This window comes from Callithrix jacchus, chromosome 3 (genome assembly GCF_049354715.1).
Source record: "Callithrix jacchus isolate 240 chromosome 3, calJac240_pri, whole genome shotgun sequence".
NCBI lineage: Eukaryota > Metazoa > Chordata > Mammalia > Primates > Cebidae > Callithrix > Callithrix jacchus.
The window spans coordinates 70,770,034-70,782,697 of record NC_133504.1 but is presented as its reverse complement, the minus strand read 5'-3'; positions in this window follow the sequence as shown (position 1 = coordinate 70,782,697).

Here is a 12,664-nt window from a genome sequence, read left to right as displayed (position 1 = left end):
GAAATTAAAAAATAAAAAGGATTATTTTTGAGAATCTTAATACTTTGAATAACACCATTATTACTGAATATACGTAGTGCTAGTCACTGCCTTGCAACAAAATTAAATTTTGCAAATAAGGTGTCACATCAGTCTGTTTTACCTACCTCACTGATTTCTTTGGAGAAAAAAATGTGTTAGTGTACAGAAAAGTACTGTTGTAAAAGTACTGTTGTATTTTTCCTTCTTAAGAGGAAATTCCTCTTAAGGAATTCCTCTCAGGACTTTTACATCAGTTAAGTATTACTGAGGAACAACCACACCAAAATTCATTAATTTAAAGCAACAATAATTTATCATTATAGTTTACAAATCACAAGACTGAGCTATAGTGACATAGTGTGGGATCTCACTCATGCATCTGAGAAATCTCACATCCTCTTACTGGGATTACAGGCCTAAAACAGATACGTCTTTCTCAAGGCAATGGCAGATGTATAAGGTGGAGTAAGACCAATCAAAAAAGCATGATTCAAGATTCTGATTGAATCATGTATGTTAGCACACCATTGGCCAAAGTAAGTAACATGACCATGACTGAACCCAGAGTCAGGGATTAATAAAGAATGCTAGTCCACAGCAGGATGGTGCTGTAAAGTTACATGGTGAAGGGCATAGCTATAGGAATCATAAAGAATTTAGTGTAAAATTGAGGTGAATGATGCAATCTACTAACATTTAATAGTAGAAAAAGATGTATTCTTTTTATGAACACAGTGACTACAATAATTCTTACTCTTTGCTTTGGCCATTAAAAAGCTGAGGTGTATTTTTGTAGCCATTATTAGTAATTGCATAAAATTAGACCATGTTTTAATCATGGGTTTCTAGTATGGTATCTGGCATGCAGGAGATACTCAATCTATTTTTTAATGTGATTAAACGAATTTTGGGCAATTAATGAAGGTCAACATAAGTTAATATATATGTAAAACTTCAAATCACTGACAAAGTTTAAAGCAATAATTTAAATAGATGCAATAAAATAATATTAATTAATTTTACTATTAGTTACTTCTTAACTGGCTTAATTACTCAATATCTGATATATGGTTATGATTATTAAGATTATTATGAATATACACTTGGTCATAAAAGTAAGAGTTGATTATTATGAATATATACTTCTTATTTGAAGGTAATATTTTAACAAAGACCAATTTATTATATGTTTATTATTTATTTACTATAATGTTAGAAGGAGAAAATAAGGAAATAAAAGAATCAAGAACTTTACAATTAAAGAAGGAAAGGCCAACAGCAATAGAATAGACATGAAAATAATTATTTTTTAATTTTGCTGGCATTTAATTAAACATGCAATGATAAACATTATGTATTAATTTATCTTACAATACTTGCTTAGATATAGCAATAATAGAAACTCAGATTATGTTGATACTAACTTAAAAGTACAGTTTTGAAATTAAATTATCTAATATATTGTTCTCAAAACCCACGAACAGAGTTTGACAGGCATTTTTTTCATAATGGAACCGTTGATGGAGACTTAATTTGGAATAAAGATCAAGTAATACATGTCCTTATTGTGCATATTTGTGGTGGAAAAGACTGGTACCAGAAGACAAAATTTAAATATCATATTAATTCTTTAATAAAATAAAATAGTTCAGGTAGTTAATAATACATAAGAAGTGAAGCTACACACACACACACACACACACACACACACACACAAGAGTAATTTCAAAGAAACATAACCCTAAGCACATTGGATGCCTCACTGACTACAAACATTCTCATCCACAAGTAGTACTCTAGTTCTATGCAGGAAGTGTTCTTGAGAGTGTAGGTGATAAGAGTGTGGAAGAAAGCCAACCAACAGACTTCCATGAAATGAGTGGGTTTAATGTTCAGAATAATAAACTTGGGACACAATTTTTAAGAATTCATTTATATTATCTCTTCTATGCCCTAAATTTTGTTATTTTCTATTACATTACTTTAGTCCAATGCTCAACTCAACAAAGCTAAATATTCACTGAATAGTTACGTCGAAACATGCAATTGTTCTTTCTGACAGTAAAAACAATTTCATATGGCTCAATCAAATTCATGACCATTTTTATCTTTAATCAATTAATACTTTAAACTTAATTCTTCTTAATACTTAATACTAAAACTATAGTTAAGACTCAATACTGATACTTATCTGACCTTTACTCTTCACTTATATAAAATTTATATGAAATAATTAAAATAATTATATAATCATTTTTTATAAAATTTATATAAAAGATTAATATAATTATATAATCATTTTATATAAAATGATTTTCATATAAACTGATTTATAGAAATGATTTATATAAAATGATTACATAATTAGATAATTGGTTAAATTAGTAAATAGGCTCCCCAAAGATAATAATAATGATACCATTACTGCTACACAATTTCCTAGAAGGCATCACACAAGGTGATATTTAAAACCATTCCATTAGCCAACACACAAAAGTGTGCTCGTGGTATATGCGAAGTCATTTAGGTGTGAAACTTATTAGTGCATAGGTACTATGGAAACAATCTATAAATGCCTTGATTATTTTTGAGGGAGCACATTATTTCACACTCTCACTGATGTTCCCAGATTTTGTGACTCAATCTCTGGCTTAGATCATGTGCAGCTGGTCCCATAAGTAGCGAACAGCTTTGACTTTAGAAAGCCTCAGGCTGCCTTGGCTCTAGGTATTTTGAAGTGGCCAGAGCTCTTCTCTGCCAAAATGTCTCAGCCTGCTGTCTATTTCCAGCAGAATGTGTGAATATTAGTGCCTCAGCCAGGCCCCTTCTGCTTCAGGCATCTTTGTGTGTCATCTATAGGCACTTTCATATACTGCCTGAAGAAATGGAAGTCAAAATTTTTTTGGAAAGCAATTGGAAGTTATTATTACCAGCTTTCAGCTTTGTCCTGCACTTTGACCCAAGTAGATTAATTTGCTGGAATCTACCTAGAAGGAGAAATATAAGTGTATATATGTATATACACACATACATATAAATATATATTTGTAAAAAAATTCCTCATAACAATGCTTGTCAAAACCTTATTCCTACAAGAAAAAAGTGAGAACTAAACCATAAATTTCTCAAAATAAAGAAAATATTAAATTATACAATATATTTATGCATATCATGCAGCCACTGAAAATGAAAAAGTAAAACACTTATCAAAAGAAGTATAAATTATAAAGATTAATAGAACAAAGAGTAATTTCAACTACTTAAAAATACACAGAAAAACATACTAGAAAATACTTTAAATAATATAAAAAAGATGCCAAGGCTGTGGCAGTTTGATTTTTGATGTGTTATTTATTTCTTTATTAGTAACTGACTTTTTTCCAAAGATAGAGGACAGTGACACCTGACCAAAGCCCAGTCATGTTTTATTCTTTTCTTTCTCGCAACTTCTGCCATCAGAAGCATGGGCATGGGAAGGGCACCTTGTTTCTCACTTGTCTATCTTGCCCACAGAATGTCCATCTGAAGGTGAGTAGTTGAGTCTCACTGGATTATGCTTTATCTTGCCCAGGGTGAACAATTACAGCAATATTGGGAACTGAATCACTCTGCAGGTGCCCTTAACAGACCAGGGTAAATTTGCTGTTTATCCTGAGGTACCACAATACTTGCATAAATCATCTTGATCTCTGCTCTCTTTCCAGATTTCAAAGGATGTAAACTCACAGAAGTAACATCCAGAAATCCCTCAGGTATTAAATAGGCATTAAAAACATAAGTTAATGTCTACTCAAGCAGGGTTTCACATGTCAGGATTTAGGACATTTCAAGAATACTTTCTGGAATGTATAAGGTTGCTCTACCTTCCCTACCTTTGACTTTGTGTCCTGATTTTTTCTTAGTTGACTCCAGGAGTGGAATGTCTCTGCATGTGGCCTCCTCCCAAGACTGAGGGCTCCTGCAGGTCCTGACTTCCATACTCCAAAAGAACTTTCATACTTAAAAAATGCTTTCTTCCCAGGTTTCACCATTTTTTATTATATGGTGGATTATTTATTTTAAAGAACCCAATTTCTTTATTTCAATGAACATTTTCAAACTTTAACAAACATATTAATTTTCTTCCATGCGAAATTTTTCATTAATATAATCAATTAAAATTCACCTAAAAACATAAATGTATAAGTCTCCCTGTACAGATGCATGTTTTATATCAACATCTCTTTGTTCTGTGGCTATCATGTGTGCTCTGTACCCCAGTCATCTTGCACATGTATGCTCTTCTTCACAATGAGAATGGGATGAAAGGGTGTGGAGGAGTCAGTGTCAATCCATTACAACTATTGGAAAAACAACTAAAAACACATGGCCAGCTGATGGTGGTTCAATAAAATCTTCTCCATATGTGCAGAGCATCCAAATTTTAAGTTGATTTTTTTCTCTTTAGTAAAAATACAAGTCATATTTCTATCAGGGTGCACATTCATTAAATTACTAGGGAAACTTTGATGTAATATCTTTTGCAGCTTTATGGAAGCATAACTGACAAAAATTATACATATTTAACATATACCTGTGACATTTTGCTATACACTGTTAAATGATTATCATAATCAAGCTAATTAACATATTTATCACCTCTCATAATTACCTTTTTGTGTGCATGCTGAGAACACTTACAATCTAGCCTTTTGGCATATTTCAAGTGTCCAATACAATATTATTAATCATAGTCACCATGCTGTACATTAAATATCCAGAATTTATTCATCCTACATAAGTGAAACATTATATCCATTGGCCATCTCTCTTTTTCCCACAACCGCCATTCTACTTACTGCTTTTGAGTTCAACTTTTTGATTTCACATTAAGATTGGGCAGTATTTCTGTTTCTGTGCCTGGTTTATTTCATGTAGAATAATGCGCTACAGGTTGATTCATGTTTTCACAAATGACAAGATTTTCTTAATTTTTAAGGCTATATTCCATTGTGGTGGGAGTGTGTGTTTGTGTGTGTGTCTGTGTGTGTGTGCAATCACAATTTATTTGCCCATTGATCCATCAATGGACACTTACGGTGATTCCACAGCTTGGCTAGTATAAATAGTGCTGCAAGTAATACTGCAGATATATCTTCAAGCTATTCATTTTCTTTCTGTTAAATATAAACAGAGAAGTGGGATTTCTGGATCCCATGGTAGTTCCATTTTAATATTTGGAGAAACCTCCATATTTTTTTCTATAATGACTATACTAATTTACGTTTTGGCCAGTAGTGTACATTCTTCTTTTGTTTGTTTACATTCTCACCAACACTTGTTATCTTTTGTCTTTTCAGTAATGCCATTCTTACATGTGTGAGGTACTGTTACATTATGGTTAGGATTTGCATACCTTCATGATTAGTGACAACAAACATTTCATTCATATTGTGTTGGCCATTTGGATGTCTTTTTTTGAGAATTGACTACACAGGTCCTTTGCCCATTTTTTGAAACTGGTTATTAGCTTTCTTGCCATTAAGTTATTGGAGTTCTTTCTATATCTGTATATTAATCCCTTATCAGAAATATGGGATTTCTGATCCATATTTAGTTCATTCAGCTGCAATAACAAAAATGCAATTATTTGGATGGTTTATAAACAACAGAAACTTATTTCTTACAGTTCTAGAAGCTAGGAAATTTAAGATTAAGGCACTGACACACTTGGTGTCTAGTAAGGACCCATTCTCTGGTTCATAGAAACTGCCTTTTCACATGATGGAAGAGGCAATTGGCTCTCTGGGACTCTTTTATAGTAAGTTGTCTCTATTTGTTGATTGTTTACTTTCCTGTGCAGAAGATTTTTAATTTATGTAGTTATATTTGTCTGTTTTTGTTTTTATTACCTTTGCTTTCAAAGTCATACATAAAAAAAATTATTGCCCAGACCAATTGGTATATATGAGGAAATAGACTTTCTACTTCCTCATATATACCAATGTTTTGTTATGAAATTCATTTAAACACATATATCCAACAATTGGAACCTGCAAAGACAAAGTTTTATAAGTATGTTAAAGGAGAAGAAAGGCAATACTATTACATAGAAAGTTGTGATAATGCCTTTTTACATGTAAAAGTAAATTTAAAATGATGTGTTTGATTTTAATAGTTAGGGAAAAAGGTTATAGTCCACTTGAAATTTTGTCCTATAATACATGAAAATATAGTCATTATAAATTTTTAGTTGGTAACTTCATGTAACTAAAAGTACCATTAAAGGTCATCATCATAGAAATAAATGACTTACAGTCTTTTTCTTGTTGCATAAAACTTTAGCAGTTTTAAGCACGTTTGATCTCATATATCGGTAAACCTACCAAGGCCTTGAAAGTTCAAAGATTAACTTTACAGGGTAGAAAAAAATGAACATGAAATTAGATGCAAAGTGAAATATATAAAGTACTTCTAGGATGCAAATGAGTCATGGATGTTTAATCTTGGGAAGGGTAAACTATTTAACACAACAGATATTGCATTTCAAAATAAGATAACCTTGATTTTGTTTGAATATATTATCTATAGTCATAAGTCTCAATGTACATTTTGAATGCCCTAACCACTAAAAATATAAATAAAAGGAACCATTTAAGTTCATTTAAGTCTACTGCATTATTTTAAGTCATATAATTGTGGCAAAGTGCTTATTTTCGCATTTATAATCAAATTGTATTGGTTAAAACCTCCCGAGACCAATTTCTGTTTTTCAAAAAACCAACTTAATGGACAATACATGGTGGTTTAAGTCTGTAATCCCAGTGATTTGGGAGGCCAAGACAAAAGGATCACTGGAGGCCATGTGTTTGAGACCAGCCTGGTTAACATAGTGAGACCCTGTTTCTAGAAAACATTTAAGAAATAAAAGTAGCTGGGCATGGCACGCACACCTGTGGTCCTAGTTACCCAAGAGGCTGAGGCAGGAAGATCACTTGAGCCAAAGAGCTAGAGGCTGCAGCAAGTTATGACCACACCACTGTACTCCAGTCTGAGTGACAAAATGAGACCATATCTCAAAAAAAGAAAAAGAGAGAGAGAGACAGAGAGGAAAGAGAGGCAGAGAGAAAGAAAGAAAGAAAGAGAGGGAGAAAGAGAAAGAGAGAAAGAAGGAAAGAAAAATGAAGAAAGAAAAAGGAAGGGAAAGGATAGAATTTAAAATATATTACCTTATTTATATCATCAGATGATCTCCAATGTTAGGCATCAGAAGGGGAGGGGAGGGGAAGGGAGGAGAGGAGAGCGGAGGGGAGGGGAGAGGAGGAGAGGGGAGGGAAGGGAAGAAGTTAGAAGGGAGGGAGGGAGGGAAGGAGGAAAGGAAAGAAGGAAGGAGAAAAGAAAAGAAAAAAAGGAAAGAAAAGAAAAAGAAAAAACCTGAAATATAGATACCAATAATTACCTAAAAAAATTGCAAGCATTATCAAGATTGTGGGTATATATATATATATATATATATATATATATATATATTTATATTTATAATATCAAAAATGTTGACAGACTATTTCTAATCTTCATCTTGCAGCAGTCGACTACTACCTTATAGACTTGTTTGTAAATAAATCATTTTTCCTCTAATTCTTAGAATCACTGTATGTTCCACTTTCATATGCACTTGTCTTTAAATCTGTGAATGTGTCTCTCCTTGGAATGCACAACTGTTCCAGTATTTACCATGGCTTAAAACACCTCACAAATCTATGATTTAGGCAGGGCTTGGGAAGAACTACTAATTTCCACTCCACAGTGTCTAATACTTCAGATGAATTGACTCTAATGGCTGGTGGCTAGAATAGCTAGGGACTGGCTAAGCATCAATTTTTCTGCATGTTTCTTCAGATCCCCTTTGTGTGCTCACTCAACATTGTCTTTCCATCCTGGCTGCCTCAGGGTAGCTAAATTTCTAACACACTGTCTAGGGCTCCAAGGGCCAGTGTTTTCAGAGGCATGGAAGAAAACTGCAAAGTTTCCAATGACCTCACCTATACATTTCTAAAAGATCATTTTGCTTTAGCTTATTGATTATATGAGTCATTACTGGCATCTTTGTTTCAAGGGGAGAAAATCAAATACTACTGCATAACTGGTAGCAGAGCAAAAAAAATTGCAACCCTCTTGTATCTACCACAATGATAGACTCTGGCTTGGCCCCTGCTGAGCATTCCAACCAGAATACTCTCATTTCAACCAGAAAAATCATCTATGATAGAATTTAAAATATATTACCTTATTTCTATCATCAGATGCTCTCCAATATTAGGCATGCTTTTATTTTTTTTTATTATTGTTTTAGTACCTAGGAAAGAGTAGTCATTTCAAAACTATGTATTTTTTGAGTGAGTGATTTTTAAAGTAGCTGCTTGAGATATTGAAATAAAAAATACCATTGGTTTCCCATGACACATAAAATGAATTTGAAACTTCCTAACCCTCATGGCCTTCATAATTGGGACTCTCATGATTTTTCCAGTCTTAATTTCCATCATCCCTTGACTCCTTACCCTCTATAATGTAGTGAGGTCAAACTGTCCACAGTCACCTGAACCATGCATTTCCCATTTCTATTTCTTTGTATAGTTTATAACATCCCAGGATTTCCTTTCTCCTTTGTTTGGAGAAAGGAATTTTATCATTTAAATGTCATCTTTCTGTGAAGACTTCACCTAATAGCTCAGTTAACAAAGCTCCTACTTTTTGTTCCAAAAGTACAAAAAAAAAAAAAAAATACAAAAGTATTTTTTTGGAACAAAATAGCTCCTACTTTTTGTTCCAAAATCTCTTATCATTTATGATGTCTCTCCATTTTAGTTACTTACTTAAGAACTGCCTTGGAGTCACACTGCACTGCAGGTGTAATTCCTAAAAGTATTCACGGGAAGCCCAAAGGCTAAATTGACTTGGCTGTAAAACTTGGCAGAGGAGCCAAGCTCACTAAGCTCTGCCTCTACTTCTGTCTTGCTGTGGCTAAATTCCAGACTATATTTCCTTTCTAACAAGTCTTGCATGTTGGGATGGGATGCTCCAGAAGTATAGTAGGTGTAAGAGGAGCTAATGACCTGGCAGAAGACTGGATGTCTACAGGTACATCAAAGATTATTACAGGGAGCCTCAGTCACTCAAACTGGGAACACATCATCAGAGACTCATTTGGGAGATAAACACAGGTGGTCTTTATCCTGTATCACCCACTGCCTTGGCCTCTCACAGTACTTTGGTCTCTCCTGGTAGTAAATCCACAACCCCATCAACAAGTGGGGCCCTATTTACTAATCTTCACCTTGATCTTTTTCAAAACACTCATTATTCACTCATCTAGTAACCTATATTAGGCCCAATTCTAGATTCAGGGAATTTCTTAGTGATTGAGACAGATGGATTTCTTGTCTATAGGCTTATATTTAAATAGAAGAGATATTAAAAAGTATGTAAACAAATACAGTATAAAAAAGTGTTATATGAACAAAGCAAAGTACAGAAAATGAGGGGATGGAAAATATATTGGCGAGATTGGAAAAGGCACTCGTTGGAGATGATATCTGAGGTGCAACACAGCCAAGGGAGAGCCTGGAGTAACAGCACTCCAGGAAGAGGTAATAGTGAAAGACAGTGTACCAGCAAGAGGAAGAAGCTTGATATGTTCTATGAATACCAATGTGCCTGGATATTAGAAAGTGAGATGTACAGTAGTAAAGCCAGTCTTTTCAGGGCATAGTAAAAATTTAGACAATACAATGGGAGTCTGCAGGGTTAAGCAAGGGACTTACATGACCTAACCTATATTTTTAAAAGAAGGGATCAGAGAAGACAAAGTGAAAAAAAAAAAGGTTGTAATTAAAGCCGTGAATATAGACAAACTTCCTGGAAGCAGGGCCTGCAGCCTAAGCCTAAGAAATAGGATTCTAAGTTTTAGAGAAAATATTTAGCTGTGGGTTTTTTCTTGAAACCTACCAAGGAATCCATTCAATTTTGAGTAACCCTTGCCCTGGATCAATGTGATTTACTATTCCAGTGAACTCCAGGGCAAGGACAATGTCATGGGGGTTGCACTCTGTAGTAATCCACCTATTCCATGTCACCTTGCAGGTCTATACATAACTAAGCATTTATAGGTCCTTAAATATAAATAAGATATAAATAGACAAAGCTTAACAAGCCAGACTTCATGATCCCATTGCATTTTCCTTCCCTGTATCCCCAACAATAAATCCAACTGACTATAGTGTGGTTTTAACTTGGTCATATCTTTTAAGCTTGAAACTGTTTTCTGTTTCTCTCTGGTAGGATCTAGGTTACTAGGCCATTATTATTAGTGATGTTTCTTGGCATTTAGCAATAGAAGGTACTGTGTTTATAACTTAAGCAAGAAATGAAATATTGGAAAAATGTGGGTATCACAAAAATAATAGGAACCCAAAGTATCAGTTTGGAAATATTTTTTAAAAACCAAGAGCTTTTGAGAAGATGAGACAATAATAGACATAGCAAGGTCAAACAAGTAGACACTGACTACTAGGTAAAATATGACCTTCATCCACCTCCCTGTTCATGCCTTGTCATGAAATCTGGATGGCTGAGTCTATGCTACCTGCTCACCCTGCGTTTATGGGAGGGGAGAGAATGAGTATCTGGTCTCTTTTGCTTTTATATGGGAAGTGCTTATTACATCTCGCCAAGGCTACTCATAATAGAGTCATCCTGAAAAAAATCAGAATACCAGTGGAAAGGAAAGGTAGGATGGTGTACCACCAAAATATAACAAATTATTCATCAATTTGTTATTTGTTTGTTTATTCAACAAATATCTACCAAAACATGTGCTTAGCAGTCACAGGGAACAACTGGAGAAAACACTGAGAGAGATTAAAATAAAGGTAGGTAAGAAAAGTATACAGGAGAAAAATACTGCTGGAGATCGTAAGCCTGTAATCCCTGGTATACAGTTTACATTTTATTCGCAGTGCAATTGTGAGATTTTATCAGAGGAGTTATTTTAATTCACTTTTTTAAAAAGACCACTCTGAGTGTCAAGGGGATACTAGAATGCAAACAGATCAAGAGTGGAAGCTGGACAATGATTAAGGTTCTAGGCCGTAAGCATCAGAAATGCACTTTAAGTATGTAGACACAATCCAGTGACCCACAGAATCGTCCAGAAAGCTAGAGGATCAGATACAGAAGTCCTAAAGGAATCAAGAAAGGGTCGACAATAAGAAACACACTTAATGAAGATAAAGACATAATCTGGTGAGATTCCCTCCCAAACGCCACTGCCACTGGTTATAATCCTCTATGCCAATCTCAAATTCTTCCTTAGATTCTAGATGTCTCCATGTTGTCATAGGCATTTTCCCAATTCTTCCTGACTTTGTGTATAATTCTCTTTAGAGTCAAACCCCTGAGTTACCTAAAGTCTGAAAAACGTCATGTGCCCAAAATCAAAATTCCAAAGAATGGGAACAAAAAGAACAAAGATTTTTGGTTTCATTAACGAACATCAGGGAAGTGCCTCCAATGGATTCTGAGAACTCCCAAAATTAAGCAATGATATTAAGAGGCAGAATTTTTCTAGATAAATATCCAGAGGTCAACTAGTATTGAAGTGTCTATGAGACATGAAAGACCTTTGATCTGCAACTTCAAAAAAATGTGATGGAATGGTTGACTGCAAGCTATGGAATGAGATTGCCTGAGTTGAAACACCTGCTCTTCCATTTACTTCCTATGTGATACTGAGCAAGTTACATAACTCCACATTCCAGATTCTTTATCATTTAAAAAGATACAATACGAGTAGTTATTAGGAATTGCAGGAGAATTTTAAGAATTAGTTTGTCAACATGAGGAAATGTGTTCTCTTTCCAGGTCCACGAGGGGGCGTAGTTTCTAGGGCAAGACCTTCCCAACTCCAGGCACCCCTCCCATCTCTCTCCACCTGGGACATTGAACGGTTTATGTTTAAATTTCACAGGTGCGGGAAGAAACTAAGAGTCAATCACCCCAGTGGAAGTTCTAAGGAATTCCTTTCATTGGCCTGGGGTTTTAAAGAAAGTGGGGGTTCCTTCCAGGTTAAAAGTCCTCTTCTTCCACATCCTTTCAGACTCCATGTTTGGGTTCCCTTCCAAGAATACTCCCTTTGTGGAAGCCTTTCTCTCTCCTGGACTTCCAGCTCTCTGGAATCCTCTCCACATAGTGGGAGCTCTCTTTTCCCTCCTGGATTTCCCCTCTGGGGTCCCTTTCCAACCAGTGTGGAAGCTCTTTCCTCCACTGGATTCCATCTTTCTGGATTCTCTCACTCGATGTGAGAGGAGATTTCCTTCCTAGGTTTTCCCCCTCTGGGAACCCTTCTCACCTTGTGTGAGAGCGGTTTTTCTTTCTCTCACTCAACGTGAGAGTTAGCTGTTTCTCTCTCCTTCTCCTTTCTCTCTCTGCTTTAAATAAATCACTTTCTACAAACACTTTTGAGTCCGGCATTTACTCTTATGAGTGCACTGTGCCATGATCTCCTCTCTCATTCTTGAGAGGGTGATACACCAAGAACCTGGAGAAATGTCCTCTCAGGGGAACTGAGGGGGCACCCCTGAACCCCAATATAACAAATGTACTT